Genomic DNA, 14,983 nt, shown 5'->3' on the forward strand with positions numbered 1-14,983 from the left:
TAAATATTTTGTCTTTCCCATTACCCCTTTGAATGGCACACATACACAATCCATGTCTCTTTTGTCTCATGGCTTATTAAAAATAAGGGAAGAGAAAAGCTCATAGTTTCTCCTGGTGTTTTGTGCTGACTCTTCCTGGACTCAGCCTTAGCAGGCTGTCCTGAATCCCTCACTGACTCCATAAGTAAATGCAGCCTAATGAAAAGAAAATCACTGGGAGATTACGGCTAATTAAAATTCCATTAACCATGTTAACCTACACTACTGGTCAAAAGTTTTTGAACACCTAGTCATTCAAAGGTTTTTCTTAATTTTTTACTATTTCCTACATTGTAGAATAATCGTGAATACATCAAAACTATGAAATAAAACATGGAATCATGCAGTAATCAAAAAAGGGTTAAAAAACATCAATCAATCAATCAAGTTTATTTTATAGCCCTTCGTACATCAGCTAATATCTCGAAGTGCTGTACAGAAACCCAGCCTAAAACCCCAAACAGCAAGTAATGCAGGTGTAGAAGCACGGTGGCTAGGAAGAACTCCCTAGAAAGGCCAAAACCTAGGAAGAAACCTAGAGAGGAACCAGGCTATGAGGGGTGGCCAGTCCTCTCCTGGCTGTGCCGGGTGGAGATTATAACAGAACATGGCCAAGATGTTCAAAACATCTAAATATACTTTACATTTGAGATTATTCAAATAGCCAGCCTTTGCCATGATGACAGCTTTGCACACTCTTGGCATTCTCTGTCAGCTTCATGAGGTATTCACCTGGAATGCATTTCAATTAGCAGGTGTGCCTTCTTAAATGTTAATTTGTGGAATTCCTTTCCTTCTTAATGCATTTGAGCCAATCAGTTGTGCTGTGACTAGGTAGGGGTGGTATACAAAAGATAGCCCTATTTGGTAAAACCAAGTCCATATTATGACAAGAACTACTCAAATAAGCAAAGAGAAATGACAGTCCATCATTACTTTAAGACATGAAGGTCAGTCAGTATGGAACATTCAAAGAACTTTGAAAGTTTCTTCACATCTCAACATCAATTGTTCATAGGAGACTGTGTGAATCAGGCCTTTATGGTCAAATTGCTGCAACAACAAAAAAACACTACCAAAGAACACCAATAAGAATAAGATACATAATTGGGCCAAGAAACATGAGCAATGGAAATTTGTTCTTTGGTCTGGAGTCCAAATTGGAGATTTTTGGTTCCAACCACCGTGTCTTTGTGAGATGCGGTGTTGGTGAACGGATGATCTCCGCATGTGTATTTCCCACCTTAAAGAATGGAGGAGGAGGTGTTATGGTGTGGGGGTGCTTTGCTGGTGACACTGTCTGTGATTTATTTATAATTCAAGGCACACTTAACCAGCATGGCTACCACAGCATTCTGTACCGATACGCCATCCCATCTGGTTTGAGCTTAGTGGGACTATCATTTGTTTTTCAGCAGGACAATGACCCAACACACCTCCAGGGTGTGTAAGGGCTATTTTACCAAGAAAGAGAGTGATGAAGTGCTGTATCAGATGACCTAGCCTCTACAATCGCCCGGCCTCAACCAAATTGAGATGGTTTGGGATGAATCGGACTGCAGAGTGAAGGAAAAGCAGCCAACAAATGCTCAGCATATGTGGGAAATCCTTCAGGACTTTTGGAAGAGCATTCCAGGTGAAGCTGGTTGAGAGAATGCCAAGAGTGTGCAAAGCTGTCATCAAGGCAAAGGTTGGCTATTTGAAGAATTTCAAATATAAAATATATTTATATACACTTTTTTTAGTTACTACATCATTCCATATGTATTATTTCATAGTTTTGATGTCTTCACTATTATTCTACAATGTAGAAAGTAGTAAAAATAAAGGAAAACCCTTGAACCCTTGGTGTTCTTAAACTTTGACCGGTAGTGTGTGTCCTCGAGTTCAGCTGGCCCTTTGCCACCTTGGACTCAACCCTCACACTTTTATTCTCCCTGCTGGAGAATAGTGATCCTCATCCTCTGTGTGTCAGAGTAGTACAGAGAGGAGGCTGGAATAATAGACAGAGGGGAGATCTAGTGGGAAAGTGGGCAAAGATTATCTTTGCATTATTCTACACTACCTTTCAGGACAAGGGAACGGAAGTGGTTGTGGTCTTTTGGAGCTGGTGCAACCAAGTACCACTTTGTCTTGAAGTGGTATTAACTGTACTGAAAGCATGTGTGTGTTTGTGCGTGTACATGCGTTTGTGTGCGTGGCATGCGTGTGGTATTTGGCATGGGATGAGGGTGTGTGTGACACTATACGAAATGCTTCACAAGTATAAATCCATGAGAATGGGTGATGAAACAGGAAACTGTCAGCTAATCTCCTTTCCCACACACCATTTTGGAGATTGGGAATGTGTAGACTTTTATAAAGGTCGAAACTGTGTCAATGTTGGTCTCTTTCCCATGGCCCATGCTTTAGAGATGCAATATGCCATGAGGTGTAATATGAGGCTTGATACACCCTGATTGATTCTCACTGTGAGTATTATGAATGGGAATGATGTAGAAGCTCAATGATGTAAAACAGATAACAACTCTGTGTGAACAAAAGGTAAGCTCCTAAATGACCCAGGTGAATCAAGTGGAATAGTCAACTACATCTAACATGTTTTCAATATTTTTATTAACAAAATAAAAAAAACTCAATTCTGAGAGTGTGTCCGACAAACACAACCTCTCTACATCCATCAATGCAGCCAGCTTATCATGCTCCACGGGATATCTTTAAATGGAAAATGAGGATGATATCTATGGAAAAGATATCCAAGAACAAGGAGTGAAGAACAAGAAGGAGTGAGTTTCCTGTTTCCATTTGAAGATCAAACAGAATGACTCCACTGAGGATTACAAGGAGCTGTATTAACTCCCGCCTCTGATAAAGAAATTAAGAAATGTTTTTTTGTTTTTACAGTGAATCAGTCCCAACTAGGGTTGTAATTTACGAAAATCACTGGAATCTTCTGTAATTTTTGTAATGAACAGTTAATCTATGGTAATTTGAAAAAACCATCTACATCAACGGTGACAATATTGTTTATTAACTCTTCAACTCTTCCAACTTTTGACAAATTGCCATATTGACATAGTAAAACCTATAAAAGTGTATTTCATGCTGAAACCCTCAAAAACACCAATGGTATTCACTAAGTTGCCCGTTTATATTTAGGATAATATTTTACAGCTTTGTCATTCAATTTGTTATTTTAAAATTATCTTCTATGATTTTGTGTAGATTTTTGATGTGATAACGCCACACAGAGAGCCAGACTAATGCTGTGTTCCTAACCAAGTTGGAAGGTGGTAATTACCATTTGTGAAGTTGTAAAAAGCAGTTGGATGTATTCAGGTGCTGTGAACTTGTTGAGAAACGCCTATTGGGTAATGGCCAGCAAGCTCCTTCAACCATAAACTAAAAGTACAGCTATCATGCTGGTAATCAAATTATAGTGGTCAAAAAACAGGAATAGATTGCTTTTTATAAACAATGTTTTGTTGTAACATTTAAATGCCAAAAAAGCTGTTATTGAGGTAATTTCCTTAGTAGGTGACGCCAGAGGTCAGCATGTGGGACAAGACGAAGCTCAGAGAGGATAGACAAGTTTCCCACTATTAATTACCAGTTGTAGGGACACGGTCTATAAAAAGTGGTCAGATGAAGCAGGTGCTAAATTACAGCACTGTTTTGCTAGCACAGACTGGAATATGTTCCGGGATTCTTCTGATGGCATTGAGGAGTACACCACCTCAGTTACTGGCTTCATCAGTAAGTGCATCGAGGACGTCGTCACCACAGTGACTGTACGTACATACCCCAACCAGAATCCATGGATTACAGGCAACATTCACACTGAGCTAAAGGGTAGAGCTGCCACTTTCAAGGTGCGGGACTCTAACCCGGAAGCTTATAAGAAATCCTGCTATGCCCTCCGACGAACCATCAAACAGGCAAAGGGCCAATACAGGACTAAGATCGAATCATACTACACCGGCTCCAACACTCGTCGTATATGGCAGAGCCTGCAAACTATTACAGACTACAAAGGGAAGCACAGCCGCGAGCTGCCCAGTGACACAAGCTTACCAGACGAGCTAAATAACTTCTATTCTCACTTTGAGGCAAGTTACACTGAGGCATGCATGAGAGAATCAGCTGCTCCGGACGACTGTGTGATCACGCTCTCCGTAGCCGACGTGAGTAAGACCTTTAAACAGGTCAACATTCACAAGGTCGCTGGGCCAGACGGATTACCAGGATGTGTGCTCCAGGCATGTGCTGACCAACTGGCAGGAGTCTTCACTGACCGATTGAGTCTGTAATACCAACATGTTTCAAGCAGACCACCATAGTCCCTGTGCCCAACAGCACTATGGTAACCTGCCTGAATTGTAGTCAGGAAGTGCTTTGAAAGGCTGGTAGTGGCCCACATTAACACCATTATCCCAGAAACCCTAGACCGACTCCAAATTGCATACTGCTCAAACAGATCCACAGATGATGCAATCTCTATTGCCCTCCACACTGCCCTTTCCCACCTGGACTAAAGGAACACCTACGTGAGAATGCTGTTCATTGACTACAACTCAGTGTTCAACACCATAGTGCCATCAAAGCTCATCACTAAGCTAAGGATCCTGGGACTAAACTCCTCCCACTGCAACTGGATCCTGAACTTCCTGACGGGCCGCCCCCAGGTGGTGAGGGTAGGTAGCAACACATCTGCCACGCTGATCCTCAACACTGGAGCCACTCAGGGGTGCGTGCTCAGTCCCCTCCTGTACTCCCTGTTCACCCACGACTGCATGGCCAGGCACGACTCCAACACCATCATTACGTTTGCAGATGACACAACAGTGGTAGGCCTGATAAACAGACAACGAAGAGACAGCCTATAGGGAGGAGGTCAGAGACCTGGCAGGGAGGTGCCAGAATAACAACCTATCCCACAACATAATCAAGACAATGGAGTCGATTGTGGACTACAGGAAAAGGAGGACCGAGCACGCCCCCATTCTCATCGACAGGGCTGTAGTGGAGCAGTTTGAGAGCTTCAAGTTCCTTGGTGTCAACATCACCCACAAACTAGAATGGTCCAAACACACCAAGACAGTAGTGAAGAGGGCACGACCAAACCTATTCCCCCTCAGGAGACTGAAAAGATTTGTCATGGGTCCTCAGATCCTCAAAAGGTTCTACAGCTGCAACATCGAGAGCATCCTGCCTGGTTGCATCACTGCCTCGTATGGCAACTCTTTGGCCTCCGATCGCAAGGCACTACAGAGGGTAATGCGTATGGCCCAGTACATCACTGGGGCTAAACTGCCTGCCATCCAAGACCTCTACACCAGGCGGTGTCAGATGAAGGCCCTAAAAATGGTCAAAAACCCCAGCCACCCCAGTCTAGGTCCAAAAGGCTTCTCAACAGCTTTTACCCACAAGGCATAATACTCCTGAAAAGGTAATCAAATGGCTACCTGGACTATTTTTACTGTGTCCCGGGCACCCCCCAACCCCCTGCCAACCCCTCTTTTACGCAGCTGCTACTCTCTGTATATCATCTATGCATAGTCCCTTTAACTATACATCCATGTACATATTACCTCAATTAGCCAGACTAACCGGTGCCCCCACACATTGTACTGGTACCACCTATATATAGCCTCGCTACTGATATTTTCACTGTCATTTTACTGTTTGTTTTTCATTTCTTTACTCTTATATTGTTTATCTAATACCTATTTTTTACTTAAAAATTGCACTGTTTGTAAGTGCTTGTAAGTAAGCATTTCATTGTAAGGTCTACACCTGTTGTATTTGGAGCACGTGACAAATACACTTTCATTTGATTTAATTTAGGGGCATTCAAGTGGATTTTCCCCAACATTATGTGGTGAATACCACTTTCACACTTGGTTATGAGCGCAGCAGTTACACATTCTGGTAGTTTACTGGTAAACTTCCAAAGTTTCCAGTAATATACCCTCCCTTTGACAAACCTGTTCACAAGTGAAACGGAGACGAAATCCCTCCTCTAATAGTTGTTTCATAAGTGGTTTGGTCTCATCTACCTCTGAGGTCCTCTATGTTGTTATACCAGAGGAAAATGTATTCTGATGCTACCTCTGACTCCAACAATAGTACTTGACTAAAGGGGCAAACTAGATATGTGAATGATATCCAGTCACTCTTAGAGAACAGTGGTAATGATATATTGTAATTATTAAAGAACATTGTGTTTCCACATATAGCCTTCATCGGGATGCTTGTTGTTACACCAAAACACTTCCCAGACTCCCCCACAGATTCCCATGTAACCAACCCCACAACAAAGCCCTCCACAATACAAGACAGTGGGGGATTGTGAAAGTGTGTGGGGTGTTTAATTTGTCTGCTTCTCGATACAGAACATTCCATTTATTATGACCGGAACAGTCTGAGGATAGCAGACAGTAGTAAACAAATAAAATATCTACTATTATGTGTTCTTTATTCAGCATGGGAAACTTGAACATATTTGTTGATTTAGATTTGAAAACACAATATAGCTATTGTCTCTCTCTCTATATATAGATATATCCTTCATTTAATTCCCCCCTAATTTTATTGAATGAATTGTCAGTTTGTCACGCTCCTGACCTGTTTTCTGTTGTTTTTGTATGTGTTTAGTTGGTCAGGGCGTGAGTTGGGGTGGGCATTCTATGTGTTGTGTTTCTATGTTGGGTTTATGTGTTCCCTGATATGGTTCTCAATTAGAGGCACGTGTTTGACGTTTCCTTTGATTGAGAACCATATTAAGGTAGGCTGTTCTCACTGTTTGTTTGTGGGTGATTGTCTTCCGTGTTTGTGTTCTTCACCACACGGGACTGTTTCGTTTGTTTAGTCTGTTCCTGTTCGTGCGTTCTTCGTGTTATGTAAGTTCTCAGGTTCAGGTCTGTTTAACGTCGTTTGTTGTTTTGTAGTTTGTTCAAGTGTATTTTCGTCTTCGTTATTATTATTAAAATAATCATGTCTACATACCTCGCTGCGTGTTGGTCCGATCCATGCTCCTCCTCGTCTGAGGAGGAGAACGACGTCGACAGCCGTTACACAGTTTATGATGAAGTCTCTTAATAAATTGTTCACATGTTGCTCTTTAATTTGGTCCTATTGAGCTGTAGCTAAGAAAAGACAACAAACAACTGAATTATGATTATCGGTTTTACTGGAGTGCTCAACATTTTGGCAGGTGTTAAATATCTATGATTTGCCAATGTAATTTGTTAGCATGTTCATTTGACATTCACTGTAAACAAGCTAAGGCTCGGTACGTCTAATTGGCCGGCTGAGAAAAATCCTGCAAAAGCTTCATGTCTATTTGGTTTTCAACTTAACTCTATCCTTTCTTGATAAAGTTGTGATTCTTTTAGATTTAGGAAGGTCCAAGCAGGAACGCAACCTGGACGCCAGTACATTCTGATGGGGACACCCCAAAAAGACATTACCAATAGAGAATTATTCTAATGCATATCTGTGGCTGGTATGGTTTCAGACAACAATGTCTCTTGTATTTGATAGACAGAGTGTTAGCTGTGGGAAGAGAGGGGAAGAGATGTAATCACACTTCACATGATGTCTGTATATGTTGAGAATTAAATGTTCACCATATTTAAACATGAATCAGAAACCCCCTTCCAATTCCTTGGGAAGTAAAGACTGGGCACAGATATCAATTCAACGTCTATTCCATGTTAGTTCATCGTAATTTCATTGAAATGACGTGGAAACATTGATTCAACCAGTGTGTTCCAAGTGGGTAGTTATTGCAAAATAGCCATACTACATAAGTGACCCGTTTCAGGAAACTAGGCGTATGTCGCGGATCACTACTTCACTAGAAAGCCATTTGAACATAAACTTTAAAAAAAAATCTAAATGCATTTTTTTGGCAGAAATGCCTTCTCGAACATGTGAACTTTCATGTGCCTTAATAACAAACACGTATGGCATCTGTAAATACAAATACAATTGTCAAAATGATGAGCCTAGTTGGTTTAGCCACAGAAAAAGTGAGCAACCTTACTGCTAGCGATGATTGGCTGAGATAATGAGTGAGCTGGACATGCTGAGATGAGTTTGGACTGGTCTGCCATATAGCAGGCTTCTGTCTATTTGAGCTGGTCAGTATGTCTAGGTAATCCTGTCTAACAAAGCATTTTTTTTATGTATCGCGTATTAAACTGCATAAGTGTTCCTCTCCACTTTCTGGAGGACCCGAGTTTTGAAATCAGTGGAATTCAAGTATGATAGCTTAGGAGATGGAGAAAACATCGGTCTCCGGATGACATCTTCAAACTAAGGGCAACCATGGCAACCGACAGCAGACATGTCCATTCATGATGTATACGGGTAAGATAGTCTAGCTAGCTACGTTTTCAGATATTACACATTTCTAATTTTGACATAAAGTGGTTTAATTCCAAGTTAAAGTGTACTGTTAGCTAGCAAACGTTAGCTGGCTGGCTCGCTGCTAACATTACGTGTATGATCTTATTATTCGTATCTCAGAGCCATTTGCTAGCTAACATTGGCCCTAGCTGGTTAGCTAACAGCAGATTCATGCAGGGTAATAACGTCATGAGTTGGGATTATGGTTCATTGTTTAACTAGCCATTTAGCTACATGTCTTCACAAAATACTTTCATCTGAGTGTGCCAGAGTGTAGTATAACTGATACATTAACGAATGCTTAACACCCGTTGAATATGGCCGGTGTCAGTAAACGTCGGCAAAAAAGCGTAATTAAATTGTTGCCAGAAACACAGTTACAGTCACCAACGCTCTGGATAACAGGAAAACAGCCTAACCAGCTGTGCTAGGGCAAGTAAAATGGTCAGAGTGGGGTGTTCTCTCATTTGTTTCTGGAAGTAGCTAGCAAGCTAGCCAATGTTAGGCTGTTAGCTTGTTTGCTTGACAGCCGTTGTGAGGTCAGAACGTTTGGATCAACCCTACTCATCGGCCAGAACGTCCAGTGTGCGCTCTGAACGCTCCGAGAGCAAAACAGTCTGAATTTACGAACAGATAATCTGACAGCACATTTGCAGTCACCAAAGTTCTGGATAACATAACAGCCAGACGAGCTCTGCTTGGGCGAGTAATGTTCAGTGAACTGTTCTCTCCAGAGTCCTTTGAAGCCCCCTCCCGCTGTTCAATGACCATCCCCTGGCATTTTCTACAAGGAATCTGCCTAAAAAAAAAGTTTCTCACAAGTGGGCGTGACACCTACTCCCATTGCCTGCTGCTTGGATTTTACCTGGTGATCTGTTCATCATCTTCCCTGGCCTGTCTCCCCCTGTCTGGTACAGGTACCCCCGCCACACTCCCCCCCTCTCCCAAGCTTTTGCTTGCCTGGTGCGAGTGACTCTGAACTTACAATGGCTAGCCCCAAGTCGTATACTGTTTTCTTGTGCTTTATGCTATTTCCCTCATGACTCCTGCATGCTTTGTTGACTTTGAACTTGCTTGTTTACCCAACCAATGGACAGACTATGTTTGTTCCCACACTCGGGACTCTCTCTATTGGTTACACTCTTGGCTTCCCATCCTATTCTAACCACCTCTCGCCGGCTTTGTATTCATGTTACCTGATGAAATTGCTGTACAATGTGATCTTGTTGCCATTTAATGCATATTCAAATGTCATAAATCAACACTTCAGAGCTCTCCCTGCTCTCTGCTGTGCTCTGATTATATTACTGCTGATGATATCTGGTAATGTGCATGTACACCCTGGTCCACCTACTGTTGCTAGCCCCAATTCTGATATATGCTCTGATATCTGCTTCACTGATTTCTGCTCTCGTAAAAGCCTGGGTTTTCTGCACGTTAACACCAGAAGCTTATTGCCTAAAATGGATCAATTGAAAGTGTGAGTTCACAGCTCCAATCCAGATGTGTTGGTCATTACTGAGATGTGGACTTCTTCGTGATCGGTGTCCCTTCCAATGGACGGTTGAGCTAACATAGGCTAATGCGATTAGCATGAGGTTGTAAGTAAGAAGACAATTTCCAAGGACATAGACATATCTGATATTGGCAGAAAGTTTAAATTCTTGTTAATCTAATTGCACTGTCCAATTTACATTAACTATTACAGTGAAAGAATACATGCTATTGTTTGAGGAGAGTGCCCAATTTAGAACATGAAAAGATATTAATAAACAAATTAGGCACATTTGGGCAGTCTTGATACAACATTTGGATATGCAATGGTTCATTGGATCAGTCTAAAACTTTGCACATAGACTGATGACATCTACTGGTCAAAATCAAAATTGCACCTGGGCTGGAATAATACGTTATGGACTTTCTCTTGCATTTCAAAGATGATGGTACAAAAAAATTAAAAATGTTTTTTTTTTGTATTTTCTTTTATCAGATCTATTGTGTTATATTCTACTACATTCCTTTCACATTTCCATAAACTTCAAAGTGTTTTCTTTCAAATGGTACCAATAATATGCATATCCTTGTCAACAAGTGTATCTTTAATTCTATGTAAAACATGTATCTTTCATAAAAGTTTATGATGAGTATTTATGTTATTTGACATGGCTCTCTGCAATTTCTCCGGATATTTTGGAGGCATTTCTGAACATGGCGCCAATGTAAACTGAGGTTTTTGGATATAAATATGAACTTTATCGAACAAAACATAAATGTACTGAAGTACTATGAGTGTCATCTGATGAAGATCATCAAAGGTTAGATATTCATTTTATCTCTATTTCTGCTTTTTGTGACTTCTGTCTTTGGCTGGGAAAATGACTGTGTTTTTCTGTGATTTTGCGGTGACCTAACGTAATCGTTTGTGGTGCTTCGCTGTAAAGCCTTTTTGAAATCGGACACTGTGGTGGGATTAACAAGAAGTGTATCTTTAAAATGGTGTGAAATACTTGTATGCTTGAGGAATTTTAATTATGAGATTTCTGTTGTTTGAATTTGGCGCCCTGCACTTTCACTGGCTGTTGTCATATCGGTCCCGTTAACGGGATTTCAGCCATAAGAATTAAAGGTCCTCAATGATGTCACAATTGCCCTTGATTCTAAGCAATGCTGTGCTGCTATTTTTCTTGACTTTGCCAAAGCTTTTGATACGGTAGACCATTCCATTCTTGTGGGCCGGCTAAGGAGTATTGGTGTCTCTGAGGGGTCTTTGGCCATCACTGCACTCTACCCTCCTCTGTAAACTGGTCATCTCTGTATACCCATCACAAGACCCACTGGTTGATGCTTATTTATAAAACCCTCTTAGGACCTCACTCCACCCTATCTGATATACAGTTGAAGTCGGAAGTTTACATACACTTAGGTTGGAATCATTAAAACTCGTTTTTCAACCACTCCACACATTTCTTGTTAACAAACTGTAGTTTCGGCAAGTCGGTTAGGACATCTACTTTGTGCCTACTTTGCTTGACATCATGGGAAAATCAAAAGAAATCAGCCAAGACCTCAGGAAACAAATTGTAGACCTCCACAAGTCTGGTTCATCTTTGGGAGCAAATTCCAAACGCCTGATGGTACCACGTTCATCTGTACAAACAACAGTACGCAAGTATAAACACCATAGGACCATGCAGCCGTCACACCGCTCGGGAAGGAGATGTGTTCTGTCTCCTACAGATGAACGTACTTTCGTGCGAAAATTGTAAATCAATCCCAGAACAACAGCAAAGGACCTTCTGAAGATGCTGGAGGAAACAGCTACAAAGTATCTATATCTACAGTAAAACAAGTCCTATATCGACAACCTGAAAGGCCGCTCAGCAAGGAAGAAGCCACTGCTCCAAAACCGCCACAAAATAGATGGCATCATGAGGAGGGAAAATTTTGTGGATATTTTGAAGCAACATCTCAAGACATTAGTCGGGTAGTTAAAGCTTGGTCGCAAATGGGTCTTCCAAATGGACAATGACCCCAAGAATACTTCCAAATGTGTGGCAAAATGGCTTAAGGGCAACAAGGTCAAGGTATTGGAGTGGCCATCACAAAGCCCTGACCTCAATCCTATTGAACATTTGTGGGCAGAACTGAAAAAGCGTGTGCAAGCAAGGAGGCCTAACAAACCTGACTCAGTTACACCAGCTCTATCAGGAGGAATGGGCCAAACTTCACCCAACTTATTGTGGGAAGCTTGTGGAAGGCTACCCGAAACGTTTGACCCAAGTTAAACAATTTAAAGGCAATGCTACCAAATACTAATTGAGTGTATGTATATTTCTGACCCACTGGGAATGTGATGAAAGAAATAAAAGCTGAAATTAATAATTCTCTCTACTATTATTCTGACATTTCGCATTCTTAAGATAAAGTGGTGATCCTAACTGACCTAAACCAGGGAATTTTTACTTGGATTAAATGTCAGGAATTGTGAAAAACTGAGTTTAAATGTATTTGGCTAAGGTGTATGTAAACTTCCGACTTCAATTGTACCTACTGCAGCCCTCATTCTTCACATCCAACACCCGGTCTGCCAGTCACATTCTGTTAAAGGTCCCCAAAGCACACACATCCCTGGGTTGCTCCTCTTTTCTGTTTGCTGCAGCTAGCAACTGTAACTAGCTGCAACACACACTCAAACTTGACAGTTTTATCTCCATCTCTTCATTCAAAGACTCAATCATGGACACCTACTGGTAGTTGTGGCTGCTTTGCGTGATGTATTGTTGTCTTACTTTCTTGCCCTTTGTGATGTTGTCTGTGCCTAATAATATTTGTACAATGTTTTGTGCTGCTACCATGTTGTGCTGCTGCCATGTTGTGTTCCTACCATGTTGTTGTCATGTTGTGTTGCTACAATACTGTGTTGTCATGTGTTGCTGCCATGCTATGTTGTTGTCTTAGGTATCCCTTCATGTAGTGTTGTGGTGTCTCTTGTCGTGATGTGTGTTTTTGTCCATTTTTTTTTATCCCAGCCCCCATTGGAGGCCTTTTGTTCTTAACTGACTTGCCTAGTGAAATAAAGGTTAAATAAAAAATGTAAATATATTACAAATGTGTGTCTGGAAGTAGCTAGCAAGTGGTGCTTGACTGCTGTTGTTAGTACAGAACACTCGGATCAACCCTTAAAGAGATGGGTGGGGCTAAAGCTTAAGATGATGTGAATGATGCTGAATGAGTGTAGACAAAGAAGGGCTCTCCAGTAGTAGTACCAAAACATTCAAAGGCCATTTCTCAAGAGTGAGTTTACAACTTTATCAACTTTCAAGCAGAATTACTTTCCCATTGTTCCTCAACTGTAGTGTACAATATAACATTTTGAGTCTCTACTTTATCCAATGTAAAAAACACAATTTCAAATTTTGCTACATAATACCGACTTGAGCCGGTCGGTCACATATAGTCACATACACATGCTTTGAATCAGCAAGAAACCTCAACCTGTCCTTTATCAGTGACCATTTTGCTCACTTTTTATAGGAATGATTTTTGTGAGACACAACATTACTTAGGGAGTACTTAATGTGACCTTTTCTGAATATGCTGCCTTTTTCGACTTTTTTATGGAAAATCTCTGAACAAAGAATTCCCCAATTCAGATTGGACCAGATCGAGTTTGGGAGGACTTGGGCGAAGGGTCAGGTAGCATGACCAGCCCAAACTCCGGTACTGCATTAGTAATACTGTGCTGTCAATTAATGAGGGATAACTTTATTACTGTGGGAAATTATTTTGAGTATCTGGAGAAGTTCAGGGAGGGTCAATATCGCACAAGGACCTAGGATGTGAACAGAATATCAAAGTGGAACTGGATGTTTGTCCTGTACAAGTTGTTCATCTGCTAGTCTGGAGAGATCAAAATACCTCTGATCTTCACAGACAGTTGATTTTCTTTGTGTTTTTTTGGGATGGTATTTGCATTTACTAAGGCCCACAATAACCACATAGCACATAGCACATAACCTAAGTGCTTGATGCTACACACCGATCCAACAGTCCAATTGTAGATTTGTCCTCCTGAAATGCTTCTGATCGTGTTAGTGATAAAAATAAAGTGTTCGGAGTTGATTCAATCCGTAGCGCAGAAGATCAGTGGTTATAGTGCGATTGACATTTCAAGGCAATGTTTCTGCATTTGTGCATTCGTGGTAAATGCTGTGTACGTCGGCTCAATCGGAAATTACCTTCAGAATGTAAACCATGCTACAGCACAGATCTTCCGTGTTACGGATTGAATCGAGCCCTACGCCATATACAAGTAATGAGAAGATAAGCAAGCTGAAATGCCTTCACATGAAACACTTATCTAGTAGTTTCCAATGGTAGTGACAGGCACCTTTGAACCCAGCAAATGGTCTTGATTTGTGAGCAAATTTGAGGGATTCTACTTCAAATGATTTGATCCCTCTCTCTCGGCTTCCTGCCAATGTCATCCTGTTAACACTACCCCCCCCCCTCCCAGGAGGAAGTGACCACATATGGACCTTGGTACTGTCCCATGGGCTTGAGCACAAGATATGTCCCAGAGCAACATGGGGGAGATGGGAAGACACCGTCAAGAAAGAGCTACTGGCCCAATCCGTGAGAGACAGTTCTCTCCAAAAGCATAATGCTGATCTGTCTGATCAAACATATTTAATTTGGGGACTGTGTATGGGTGGGATGCAGTGTGGGAGTATTGATACACCTTGAATAAAAGCATATCAAAACAAAGATGCAATATACAAACCTCCATCAGTATTCAACATCTTTGCTAGATCTCATGACAAAGCACTCAAGGTAAACATGACTCACCTCAATAGAGTAAACTAATGGACAGATGTGTAAATGTCAAGCTAAACAGTCCATAATGTCCTTAATAAACAAAATAACCGATTTACTGACATCCTGTTTTAAAGAGAGTGAGAGGTTTACAGCTTGAATTACACATCTGGTCATATTACGGGAAAGTCCCCTGTCGAAGACGGTGTGCAAT

Source organism: Salvelinus namaycush, chromosome 18 (genome assembly GCF_016432855.1).
Source record: "Salvelinus namaycush isolate Seneca chromosome 18, SaNama_1.0, whole genome shotgun sequence".
Lineage (NCBI taxonomy): Eukaryota > Metazoa > Chordata > Actinopteri > Salmoniformes > Salmonidae > Salvelinus > Salvelinus namaycush.